This window comes from Biomphalaria glabrata, chromosome 4, assembly GCF_947242115.1.
Source record: "Biomphalaria glabrata chromosome 4, xgBioGlab47.1, whole genome shotgun sequence".
NCBI classification, from domain to species: domain Eukaryota; kingdom Metazoa; phylum Mollusca; class Gastropoda; family Planorbidae; genus Biomphalaria; species Biomphalaria glabrata.
Genome location: NC_074714.1, coordinates 10660794 through 10673859, shown reverse-complemented (window position 1 = coordinate 10673859; position 13066 = coordinate 10660794). Strand labels below are relative to the sequence as shown.

The 13066-nt window shown below is 34.3% G+C and overlaps 1 protein-coding gene across 1 annotated transcript in view; it reads right to left on the bottom strand.

Annotated features, from left to right (window-relative positions):
* Positions 1 to 11450, bottom strand: part of LOC106054118 (muscarinic acetylcholine receptor M3-like) — a 154367-nt gene extending 142917 nt beyond the window's left edge. The window contains exon 1 of the mRNA XM_056027420.1: positions 11095 to 11450. The gene's annotated coding sequence lies outside the window, so the exon portion shown is untranslated. The remainder of the gene's footprint in view (positions 1 to 11094) is intronic.
* Between the last annotated feature and the right edge of the window lie 1616 nt (positions 11451 to 13066).

The window sequence follows — 13066 nt, the reverse complement described above, 5'->3', positions numbered from 1 at the left end:
CAAACAAGTGATAGGATCATAGCAAATTAAGAAAGCTTAAAGCATAAAATTGCGCTAAACAAAAACAATTTCTAAAATATTTGTAATCGCACAGATTTACTATTGAGTCTAGATGTATTACAGATTTAATTACATGACTGATCCAAATTAATTGATACAACTACACTTAATATAAGGTTATAAGCTTTTTTTAAATAATGATGTTTTTCTTGTTTAGTGTTTCGGTGACCCGTTACACTTTATAAAGATCTGAAGTCGTAAAATTCATATTGAAACATAAAATAAAATTTAAAAAAAAAACACCCTTTATTAAAAAACAAATATTTACAAAACAAAAGCTTTTACAATAGACTTCAGCAATTTTCAATGATTCGTTAAGAGCTGAGATCGATTTAAACGATTGTTGGTAAAGTATAACATTGATTACAGTCAAATGAGGAATCCGAAATAAAATTGTGTGACTAGAGCTACACTATATCTAGACATGTCGTTCCATGCACTTATCTATATTAGCTATTTTCTATCTGGGGACATGTGTGGTAGACTGATAACGAAGTGAAATGCTATGAATTAATAGAAGTCGGTCTGGGAATACAATTTATCTGGTGATAGAGGGAGCTGTCACTTCATAAAACGTTCGTTCCTCCCGATGAACAAAGTAATTTGGTATTAGATCTACCAGCTGTACAGAAAGATCAAATAGATCATGTGACATTGTGAGACTATTGAGTGCAGTGGTAGAGAGGAGAATGACTAAAGGAATATCGCTTGTTCGAATCCTGGTCTATCGAGAAGTAACATTAGCTACCAACGCACACCACCAACGTGAAGCACATACTTCACCAACATCGAGTGCTAACACACATCACCAGCATCATTAGCCAACAAACCTTCCCAACATCATTAGCCGATACACATATCATCAACATCAACGCAACTGGAAACATAAATCACCAACATCAATTATAAGATCACATCACCAATATCAACTGTCAGAATACATGACCAACATCAACTGTCAGAACACATCACCAACATCAACTGTCAGAATACATCACCAACATCAACTGCCGATACACATCATCAACATCCAGGGGCGGACTGGGTGTCAAAATCGGCCCGGGCATGTCTTTGCAATCCAGCCCCCAAATTACAACCCATATCATCAAAATCATTCTGCAACTTTTCATAATGTGACGAAAACTGGGTTTACGTAACCTAATGCATTTCTCATAGTTGGTAGCCTGCATGATTAGCCGCTTTATGAACAATTTGCTTTACATGATTTGTTTAAAAACTATTTGGTATTACTAAATGACACACTTGAAATTAGATCTTTTATACACGTGAACAATATCATGCTACCATCTAGGCCTATAGTAACATAACCATGTACTTGACATTCACGTGTAGGGCTCGTTTAGATTCCTGATTCCCGATGCCACATTGTTGATGACTGTGTCCTAATGGATGACTCCTAGAACGTCTGTATCAACAGCCTTCACCATTCTTCTTCTTCTTCGTTCTCATTGTTATGTTGGAGTGTTCAGATGACTAGACCAATACATGAGATGAACTGCGCAGTGGTTTCCAAATCAGGGAGCTCTCCATATAGTTTTCTTTCTATTGGGATGTTTTGGGGCCAGTGTCTTATACGGGCCTCTTGGTAAAGAGAGCAGTTTTGGAGGATGTGGTCGGCATTCTCTGGTGATACTCCACATGAGCAGATTTCAATGGTTCCAATTTTTGAGCTTCCGGTACATGTGTTAGCCTTCATCATGAAAGTGCCTTGTGCCTTGATTCTTATCTGCCTACTCTTTACACATCTTCAATATGCAGGGACTTCGTTTATAAGCTCCTTGACTTGTGTACAAGACAGAATAATTACAAGATACACACATGTCAACTCTTCATCCTCAATTCTTTTGTCCGCACAGCTCACCAGATCAGATGTTGCTTTCTTAATAGCCTGTATCTACATCTTGGAGTTGGCTACATACACATATATGCTCTCACGTTCATTTGTTTCAAGGTAATCTAATATCCTAGTGGGAAAACCAATACTGTCAAGATTGTTTTATATTTTAGTCAAGTCTCTTTGTATTTCGGTTTAAGTCTAACATCTTCTTTGTCTTGACATTAGTGTTTCTTCGCTGGATAACGTCGCTTGATCTCCAGGAATAAATGACGTTGTGTTTTGTCATTCATAGACGCTTGACAATTAACAACTGTTGTTGATTATCTTGTGCTTGCGAGGGCTATATTTATATTGACTCAAAATATTTTTTGGCCACTTTGTTACACTGCTCAAGATAATAATGTGTAATTGTGAAGGACATCTCAAGATCATGCGATAACTCAACCATAACAGTAACAAGTCGTATGTGACTATACGAAAACTGGGAGCGATCTGATTGGTCCATTTATAGGCTCATCCGAATATATTCACAGCAACGTAAACTTTATAGGAAATAGAGGCCTCATGTAGCTTGCTAAGCGCTTAGTGTGTAGGCCCCTATAATGGATGAAGTCTATAAGAAGCACTGTGTACGGTTGTAGGCTTTTACATTATTTCGGAAAATGTGTTAGATGAGTAGCCCTAATATGTATACACTGTAGAGTCTGTAAATCACGACGCTTTGCGTGCTTCTTTTATAAAATAATACTATAAAATCTTTTGACAATTTAATACATGCGGTTCGTTCACTGGCCCTACAGGCCCAAATTGGTACCGGCCCACCGGGCATTTGCCCGAATGCCCATATAGCCAGTCTGCCCCTGCCAACATCAACTGAAAACACACATCACCAACATCAACTGAAAGCACACTTCACCAACATAAACTGCCGATACACATCACCAACTTCATTAACCAACACACATCACCAACATCCTTAACCAACACACATCACCAAGAATAACTGCCAACATCATCCTTGCTTCCCAAACAGCCAAACAGCTGACACCAAGTCCGATAATATCCTAACAACTCAGGCGCTGAAGACAGTGGCACACAGTCCCAGAAAGCGCCCAATATTAGATCTGTCTGTGGCCGCTCGGATACACAATAACTTATGATGTTTTCGCCCTAACAGCCCCTACCCTTTCACCACGACCTCACCCGCATACACACTATTGTCATGACCAAACACTCCTCTAACTTTCAGCCCCCGCCCCCTCCCTCCTTTCACTTCATTATTACCACAAAGGAAACAACTGAAATATTTTACTTCCCAACTCGTATTTTTATTTATTGCATTGCAAACTCAGGGCCGATAAACCAACTGTCCAGAGAGAGAGAAAGAGAGAGAGAGAGTGAAATTAAGAAACAGATATCTAGAGAGAGAGTATAGTTTATACATTTTAACTTCATCTTGTAATAGGTTTTCACTGCTACTTGAGTTTCTACATGCCTACTTAGATATCGTTCATAGAGTAGAGTGTCACTATTTCAAAAATAAGCAAAATATTTAAAAAATCCCTTTAAAAAAACTTACTTACAAGCATATATCTCAATAATATAGAAGTTATTTTCCTTTTTTATATGAAACAAAATAATGAATAGGCAATAATTAATTAATTAATTAATTGCTTAATTTTTTAATTGATTCATGTTTTTGTTAGGCACAATAAATAATTGTTTAAAGTTTCAACTTGATCCGAGAATGGGTTTGGGAGAAATAACGTGTTCAATTATATAAGGGGACGAAACCCTAAATATTTAGACGTATTTGTGAATACTGAAATATTAATTTCTCTTGTTGGTATCAAACAAAATAATTAATTACCAGTAATTAATTGACTAATTGTATTTTTTTATTGATTCTTGTCTTGTCTATGCCAATGAATAATAGCACATACAAAAACTTTACCAGTCAGAGAGATAGCTAGATAGACATATAGGATGGCTGCCTGGTCGTGCGGTTTGCTCGCTGGACTGTCGTTCGGATTTATCGACGGTCGAGGGTTCAAACCCTGCCCGCTCCCATCCCCCGTCGTCCTGCGGGAGGTTTGGACTAGGAAGTAAACTATCTTCAACTCTGAAGGAACATCCGAATTATGTAAAACATTTTACAAACAAACATTTTACAAGATAGACAGAAAGAGTGAGTTGATATAAGCTTTTTAAGAAAAAAAACAGCAAAAATCTACTGTAGATTTAAAAAAAAAGGTTAGTGGAATAAAGAATAATCTATTTTTATCAAAGGACGTGTGACCATAAAATGTATTCTTTATTAACGACACACAGTGAAGGTTTGTTTTGCAATAAAAGAGTAACTAATTAATCACAAATACGATATTTTAAGGAAGTTACTAATCGAGCATACTTATGATTTGCTAAACCCAAGAAATTAATGGTGCGGATTCATTCTCTGATTTAGTTGAGTCTTGTAAAGAAACTTCAAAGATAGTTTTTCACTTTTTGTTCAATGTGTTACTCTACCTACATCTGACTGTAATTTCATTATGTGTGATTACTAGCTGAAAAATAACGGGATACATTTACTCAAAAATTATGACTAGTGTGACTGGTCTTGTAAATGTGTCCCCCTGACTAGATCTACATGAGGACACCTTGAGTCCAGTCAGGTCTTAGAGATCTAGTATCAGTCTGGGGAAATCAAGCCCACGCCTCTTTGCATTGGTTTACAAAACCATCACTTGAAACCAGTTGTCGCAGAAATCACGTGATACAGTCACGTGGACTTCACCTGAATTTTTGCTCTTTTAGTTTAAAAAAAAAAAAGATTGTATATTCAGTATTTTAGTTAAACTATTTTATCCTTATGCTTCGACTAAAAATAACAAAATCTAAAAAGTTTGTAAAAGTTTCTATTTGAGGACACCATATTGACTTCGCCTGGGGCCTACGATTACCTAAAGCCGGCCCTGCTAGTCTAGATCTAGACCTACTATTAGATCTACGGTATATATATAATCTATATTAGATTTACGAAAAAAAGCTTACATAATCTATCTTAAAGCAACTTTCAATTTAATAAACTACTCAGTTATCAGTACGCTACGCTACGACTGACTGCGCCATGTTTTTTTTTTTATTGAATAATTCCAATGCTATTCTTTTAATCTTAACTTAGAACTTAGAAGAGACAATGCGCAAAATGTTCCTCAACATTAATTTAACTCTTGAATTAATGATGCCTTACATTCGGAAACTCCCGAAGGCTATAGTCGTTTCAAGAACGCGATAGTTCTTTCAAAACCGATGTTGGCTCTAGATGTTAGTCTAGTACTCAAGCCAAATTTACATTTATTTATTTTCTACTTTGAAAAATTATAACGGTCAAACAAAAGTTTTCTCCATGGGGTCAACGAGCTGGTAATTCTTATCTCAGCGATATCTATCAACTGTTAAATTTCTAGGAAAATCTTTCAAGACGTTTTTGAGATCAGCGTTCAGGCTCATTCACCCTTCCTGAAGTTTTGACTTGCATAGAGGTTTATAAAAGATTACAGCCCTTTGTTTATTTCATCCTTTACGTTGTACTTGTTGTCCTAATTTGTATATCACTTTGCTGTTTGGCTCTAATCAAGTCTAATCTGTTTAAAGCGTTTGCCCGATTTTGCTGAAAAAAAAAAGAATTGTGTTTACTATTGAAATTAATATTTTCTCTACCCTTATTTTAGTGTCAGACATCAGAGCCGGCCCTAACAGTTGCGGGGCCCTATGCGAAGCGGACTGCGCGGGGCCGAATCTTGATAGGAATAAGCATTACGTCAAAATTAAGATTTTGTATTAGAAAATACTTTCGTCTTTGCAATAATTTTTTTTAAATGAAAGCTGATAATGCTTTTTTTTTAATCGCATGGGATTGGCACCCCAAAATGACAATTTCGTCAATTTTTTACAAGATTTTATGAGTTTTCAGGAGATTTTAATAAATATATATAAGTTATAATGGTTTAATTTAATAATTTACTACTAGACCTATGAAAGTGCGGGGCCCACTGCGACCGCATAGGTTGCAGTGGCCAAAGTTCGGCCCTGATTTTTAAATAAGAACAGTTGGGAGAAGGCTAACTGCTTCATCAACAGCGACCGGTGTTAAACAGCGCCAAAAACATGACAGGAAAAAAAAAGGCTTTGAACAGTGAAGCTTGATCTTCATTGTGGGATGCGACACGCAGCCACAGGCTGTTAAATCAACTTTCCGAGTCATAGCTGGAAAAGAAAAATTTTTGCGACCAGGGTCGAGTTCACCAAAATGCGGGAAATAATATTTGCGGATTTTTTGTTTTCATTGGAGAAAAAAATACCGTAATAGTGGGACATCTTTAGAGACATTTTGTTCCTAGACTACGTAATATAAATTGAACACGCTACACTACCTCAAGCTAATTCACACTAAAAATCTAGAGACATACTGCATTACCTCAAGCTAATTCACACTACAAATCTAGAGACATAATACATACCTCAAGCTAATTCACACTACAAATCTAGAGACTGACTACATTACCTCAAGCTAATTTACACTAAAAATCTAGAGACATACTACATTACCTCAAGCTAATTCACACTACAAATCTAGAGACATACTACATTACCTCAAGCTAATTCACACTACAAATCTAGAGACTGACTACATTACCTCAAGCTAATTCACACTACAAATCTAGAGACATACTACATTACCTCAAGCTAATTCACACTACAAATTTAGAGGCATACTACATTACTTCAGCTAATTCACACAAAAAATCTAGAGACATACTACATTACCTCAATCTAATTCACACTACAAATCTAGAAAGATTTCCTCTGATTACGAGAATTGCTCATCGTGTTCTGAACGCACTTTAGAAGTAAAGTACTAGTGATTAAAGTGCATTCCTATTATCGCTTGATTTGTTTTGAACCGAATACCCTTCATTTTATAGATTAAATAATAGATGATTTACAGTAGCTTTCACATTGATTTGTGTGGGTGTTATTGAACAATAAATTACCTCTCATTGTTCTATGTTGTTGTTTTTGTTCAATGTTGCTGTGCATTGCAATACAATATTTCATCCTGCATTCAATGTATTCCATTACAACTAAGATAAGAACTCAACGATTCCTGGCTATTCGCTCGAGGCTACTCATAAATTCAAAAGTTGAGTGTTTGAAAATAAGCTTAGAATCATTTTTTGGTTTCGTTCCACTTTTGAAGAAGTCTTCATTAGCTGACTTTGTTTGAAAGTGTTGTGAGATTCAACAATGTAGAAGATACTCTGGTCTGGATTTTGGACGGGATAATTGTACTGGAAACAGGCTAACTGTTCCACACTATAGAGTTAAAATCTTACTATCATTTTTTTGTTGTTTTTATAGTCTAGGTCTAGACGTGCACTGTCGCGGAAAGAATTGAAACATTTCTCAAGTCTTTCTATTGGCTTAATGATCAAGATTTTTAGCGGCCCCCGAAAGAGGAAAAGACGCTATCAGTTTTGTGTGGCCTGTCTGTCCGTCCGTCCGTCTGTCCGTCCGTCCTGTTTAGAGCTCAGAAACTATAAGAGAAAATTGAAAATCTGACATCGTGATATTTTAGATTATTCAAATTTAAGTGTACGCTAAATGAATATATGGAGATGCTGTGGCTGAGGAGTAAAGCATTTGGAACTAGAAGTCCGTGATCAAATCTAGGTGGACAACTTCGGGGGTCGATTTTGAGTTTGTGTTTCACACAAATTGTCTTTGTACCTTGTTTCTGTAGTGTGAACATTTATTTCGCTAAAATAGTTCATTCTAACGCGGTATGATTAGAGATGGCGGAAAAACTATAAATAGCAAGTTTTGTTGGTGTATCCGGCGGTGTACATAATATAGAAAGTGTTGATATGCTATGTTTTTATTGTTGTTGTTTTTTTGCACTTTTTAGCGTCAATTTGAATTCTTTTCTAAGCTTTTCCGTTTATAGATTTTATTTCGTTGCCAATATTGAAATTGAATTTTGAGTCCTTGACATTGTTTAGTTTTGCGTTAAAATCTCCAATATCCACTAAAAAAGAAAGAGTTCCTTATATTTAAAAAAAATAGGTTTAGAATACGATTTTCTCATTATGTAGCTTATAACCGATTGCTCCTTTTAAAGGGCTCTATAATCGACTCATCGCGACCAGCCTGCCTTAATAAATACAAAAAAGTTATCTTATAATTAAAACAAAAAAATCAACCCATCAGCGCTACTTCGACTACGGGGGCTCATTTCAAAGTTTGAGTTTAAAAAGGGCATAGTTTCTTATTTCGTTACGCATATCATGGGTACAAAGACCTGATGTTGATGATTACTTAGTTTGGTTTTACAGAGTATCTCTAAGAGCATGGGTTTTGTGTTTCGTTGAGGGAATTCACTTCAGATGTTGGCGACACCTTGTGAATTTGTGGAGAAATAAGAACATTCATTTAGCTAGCCTGGCCTAGTCTGAGGCATCTTGGTCATCTAGTGAAAGACCTCTTGTTGGTTAAAATCTAAAAATCTATTTATCTGTAGTAGTTTAAATTGTTATTAAATAATACCTCAATAACAGTGTAAGTTTAAAAGTAAAAATGTCTCGACATCTATTTTCATCCGGTGGTACGGATGGTTATGGTGGGTTGGGGGACTACTATTGACGATACTCCATTAGCTGCGAGCGCCATGTCTATTACACAACATTTCTGGAAGGTGGCAGTGGAATTGGAAATCTCCCAATGTCAGTAAAAAAAGGAGTTGGATTTTTTTCTATGAAATCAAAATAGTTTCTTTGGCAAATAAAATTTTGGACCAGGTTTTTCCGAAGCTCTTTTCCAGTGCTGACACTGGACCAACATGTACACTACATACAGACTAACTATCAGATATTTTGGAAAGCAGTGCGGCTCCTTTGCTGCTATCAAAACTTTCCCCAATTTTGACAAATAGCCTTCTGGTTAAGAACGATACCTCAATGAGAGAGCGTCGTTCCCTTCGCTGGCCTCATATTTTTAAAGCGCTAAATGCTCGCCATTGTCTCCTCCAGAGAAGTGGGCTATGTGTTCATTCTCTCAAGCTGCCAGGACTTTTCCTGGTTTACTCGCTTGCCAGTTTGCCAGTGACTGTTCGTTGGAAGTTGAGACTCAACTGGGACTCGACTAATAAAATCATCATCTGAAACTTTGTCATTATTTTCCAGCCTACTCGCTTTCTGTAAATTAAAATTAAATGTCACTCACTGACCTAAAAAATAAAATATTAGTCATGCTGTGATTAATCATCTCATTACTGTCAAGATATTTGCGACAAAAAAACAAAACAACAAACAAACTCAATACAATTAAACTAGAAACAAAAAAAGTAACAATTTAAAAAAAAAAAGAATTCCTCCTTTATGAAGTGGATAGATATTTGTAAGAGCGATTACTTCCCTCTTAATAACTAATGAATGATAGATTTAAACAAGAAAAATATTTTTATTTTTTTAAAACAAAGCTTATATTAAATGTGATATGTCAATTAGTTAGGATCTGTAATAGATCTAGACTAAGAATAATAAATGCGATTAGAAATATTTTTACCGATTGATTTTGTTCAGCGCAGTTTCATGTTTTTAGCTTTCGCAATGCGTTATGATCCTATTACTTTGTCTGGACCAGTTGTTGGTGGGGTGGGAGAGATACAGAAGAGAGCATCATGGTGAAGATTACGTAAAAATAGCTTTTTAAATGTATCTTAATAAAATAAAAATAGGATGACTTGAATTCCAACTCGATGGATCAAGCCTCCTCAAGCCAATACACTAACCGCTGTGCCAGTGTAGTGCTTATGAAAATAGAAGGTTTCGTAGCTATCTACTGTTAGGTTCCAATCTCAAAGCGGCGACCTAATTCTTTACACAAAGTAAAAAGGGATTAATTCTACTTAAATCACCGCATCTGTCAAGTACAATTTATTTCCTTTGTTCGATGCTAAACAAAATAATTAATAATCAATAATAATAAAATAATTGTTTTTTTTTAATTGATTCTTGTTTTGTCGGGGTACAAGAAATAATTGTGCAAAAAATTTAACTTGATCCGAGGTTGGGTGTAGGAGAAACAACGTAGACAAAATCTGCACCAGACAGACAGACAGATAGAAGAGTTGATATAAGCGTTACAAAAATCATCCAAGAATATAATTAAAATAATTTCTATATAAGTTTTGATTGTTACTTTGGCGAAATTTTTTTTTAAGGGATCTGCACACAAAAAACAACTAGATCCTGATGTTAAACATATTAAATTACATATTTAGAGTAAAGAAAGATATCGGTTAATAAAAAAACAGATCTGAATCGACAAACATATCTGCTAGTTCTATTCAATTCCAATAATATTAACACAAGCTAATTTGAAAAATAAATAAATAAAGGGAGTTTGTGTTTTATAAAGTCGTAGGTGGCTCATGCGGGTTGGCCGTAATTGCACCCTATTAGACCCTATATTATACTATATTATATAGTATATATATATTATATATTATATATATATATTATATATACAACATGCATACTGATTGAGAAGTGCCAGCTAAAACGAACTCATAATTAAGAGTTGTTTAAATAATGTTAATAACTTTGTACATACACTATGCCAAAAGTCTAGCTACTAGGTGTAAGACAAATGTTTCCGAAAAAAACTTCCATTGCTTTTTTTACGTAGGAGCATATATATATTTATAGGTCAAAGGTTACAGTAGGGCAAAACAATGAAATTATCTCTTCTATTCTATATCTAAATACGCTAATATTTTTCTTGTTTTAAAAACTGTGTTTAAATATGAACAATAAAGGCATTTATAATTTTTTTTTAAAGTTTTTTTTTTTTTTTTTGTTTGTTTTTTTTAAATTGTACAACTTATTTTAAGCGCTCTAATGGCGATGTTGAAATCGGATTTTTGATCACACTTTCAATTTTTGAGATCCAATCGTGAAAAACGGTCGGACAGACATCACAAATCCAATAGCACCCTTTCCCTCTATAAATAATTAAATTTCTTTTTTTTTCAAATTGTAGCACCTGGAAAAAAAGTGATAGAAACATAAAATGTATGACAAAATAAAATTTAAAAAAATCCATTTAACACTTACACATATACTAAGTCTTTGACACTGAGACATTTTTAGTTTCAGACAGCATGAAAATATGCTAATTTGTGAAACCATATAAAATATTTTGTTACATTAGCACTCATAGTTCACAGATTGTAAATTGGAAGTAGCCACACTGCATCGCTCATATCCATTCATGAAATAAGTTTGTTTAGTTAGATCTAGAACTAATTTTTTGGTTGTTTGTTGTTGTTTTTTTTTTTTCCCCTTAGCGTCTCGAAGACTAGCATAGTCCTCGCTCTCAGTGCTGGGTTTGCAGTCTAAGGGGGACAATTCTCTCTTGACGCGCGCAATGGAAGAGAGACAATAATAAAAGGGAAAGCAATCGTTATTGTTTTTTTTTCTCTTTTTTTTTTTTTTTCTTTCTTGTCTTAAGTTTGCTGAAAACGTCAAATCCTTTCTCTTTTTTTTTTTTCATTTCAATATAATAATATGAAAAAAAAGGAAAACATTAAAAACTTGAATAAATCACGTGATGTTCAATACATACACTAATAGTCAGACCGTTCACTGATGTACCCACTATCTCTCGTGAAAAGGGGCAAGTTTTAGCTCCTGTGGTCTTTCAAATATCTAATCTGTCCAGCCCAACCCTTATGAAGTGAAGCCTATCACCCTGTGTCAAATGTTGTGTATTCACAAGGGGTGTAAACCATCGGATTCTTGGTTGTGCTTTACTTTTTTTGGGGGTAGAATCAATTAAAATAGAACTAGTTTTTAATTAATGTATTCTTGTGTTGAGGTGTCCCAAACAGTAGGTGCTTATTCTATTATTGGCCTAACCAAAGTTAAAAAACATTTCAGTTTTATGTTCTTATTTGATGTATAGAAATTTCTTTTTATAAACCTTAATTCTTTGTTTGATCTTTTGAATACTTTCATCAATAAGGGGATTCCATGATAGTTTTCCATTTATTATATTGCGTTTTTACTCTATGTTATTGGTTTACCATGAATAAGTGAAGTGGAATTTATATATTTTAGTTTTCTTTGTCTCTATAGGTTACAATAATTGAAATTTCTCTGACGTTTATGTATCACGTGCAAAGTTGTTGTTTTTTTTTCAGTTGATGAACGAACATACGTACAATCTTTGTTATAATCTTTACATCAACAAATAGCATTGACAATAATCTTTACATCAACATACAGTTTAAGATAGGCCTATAATCTTTACACTTACATTTAATTCTTTTATTTTACTCTATCTTTCAATTCTTATTGACTAATTCTCTACTCATGGCTTATCTCTCCTTATATAAGATGTCTTGTTCTCTACACACGGTTAATCTCCCTTTATTTAGTCTGCTGAGTTGTTTTTTTTTTGTTTTTTTTTTGTTTTTTTTTTTTTAATATATTCAATGTAAAAGCAAAATTATTAATAACTACGATTAATTACTGAATTTGTCGATTGATTCATGTTTCGTTAGGGACAATGAAGAATTGTGAAAAGGTCAGACTTTATCCAAGAATGGAAAATGAGAGAAAGAACAAGTAAAAAAAAAAAAAAAAAAAAAAAAAAAAAAGAGGAACATGTGTAGCACAGAGAAGTTTATTCGAAGTTTTATTTTTTTTTTTTTTAAGTTCTAAAATAACCATTTTTAGTCAGTTATATTCTTAAAGATTCTAATATTATCGCGGATGTATTTAGCAGACAAGTATTTGCTAGAAGTTAGATTCGGTGAAGAGTGAAACCGTCTTAATTTAAATTTCATAAATTACATCGACCAGCCCTTTTTTTTTTTTAAATCATATTAACCAATGAAAAAAAAATTAACACGGCAATGACAAGGGCCTTCACTAACCTAAACCCGGCACTGTAAATGACAAGTACCAGGTATGTAAAAGCTATTCTAAAGAAATAATGTAGATTTGAAATGTCGGATTGTATTTGGAGCATAAAATTAAAATCCGTCAATTGAAATGTCATGTAGTCCTTTATAGTTGAGGC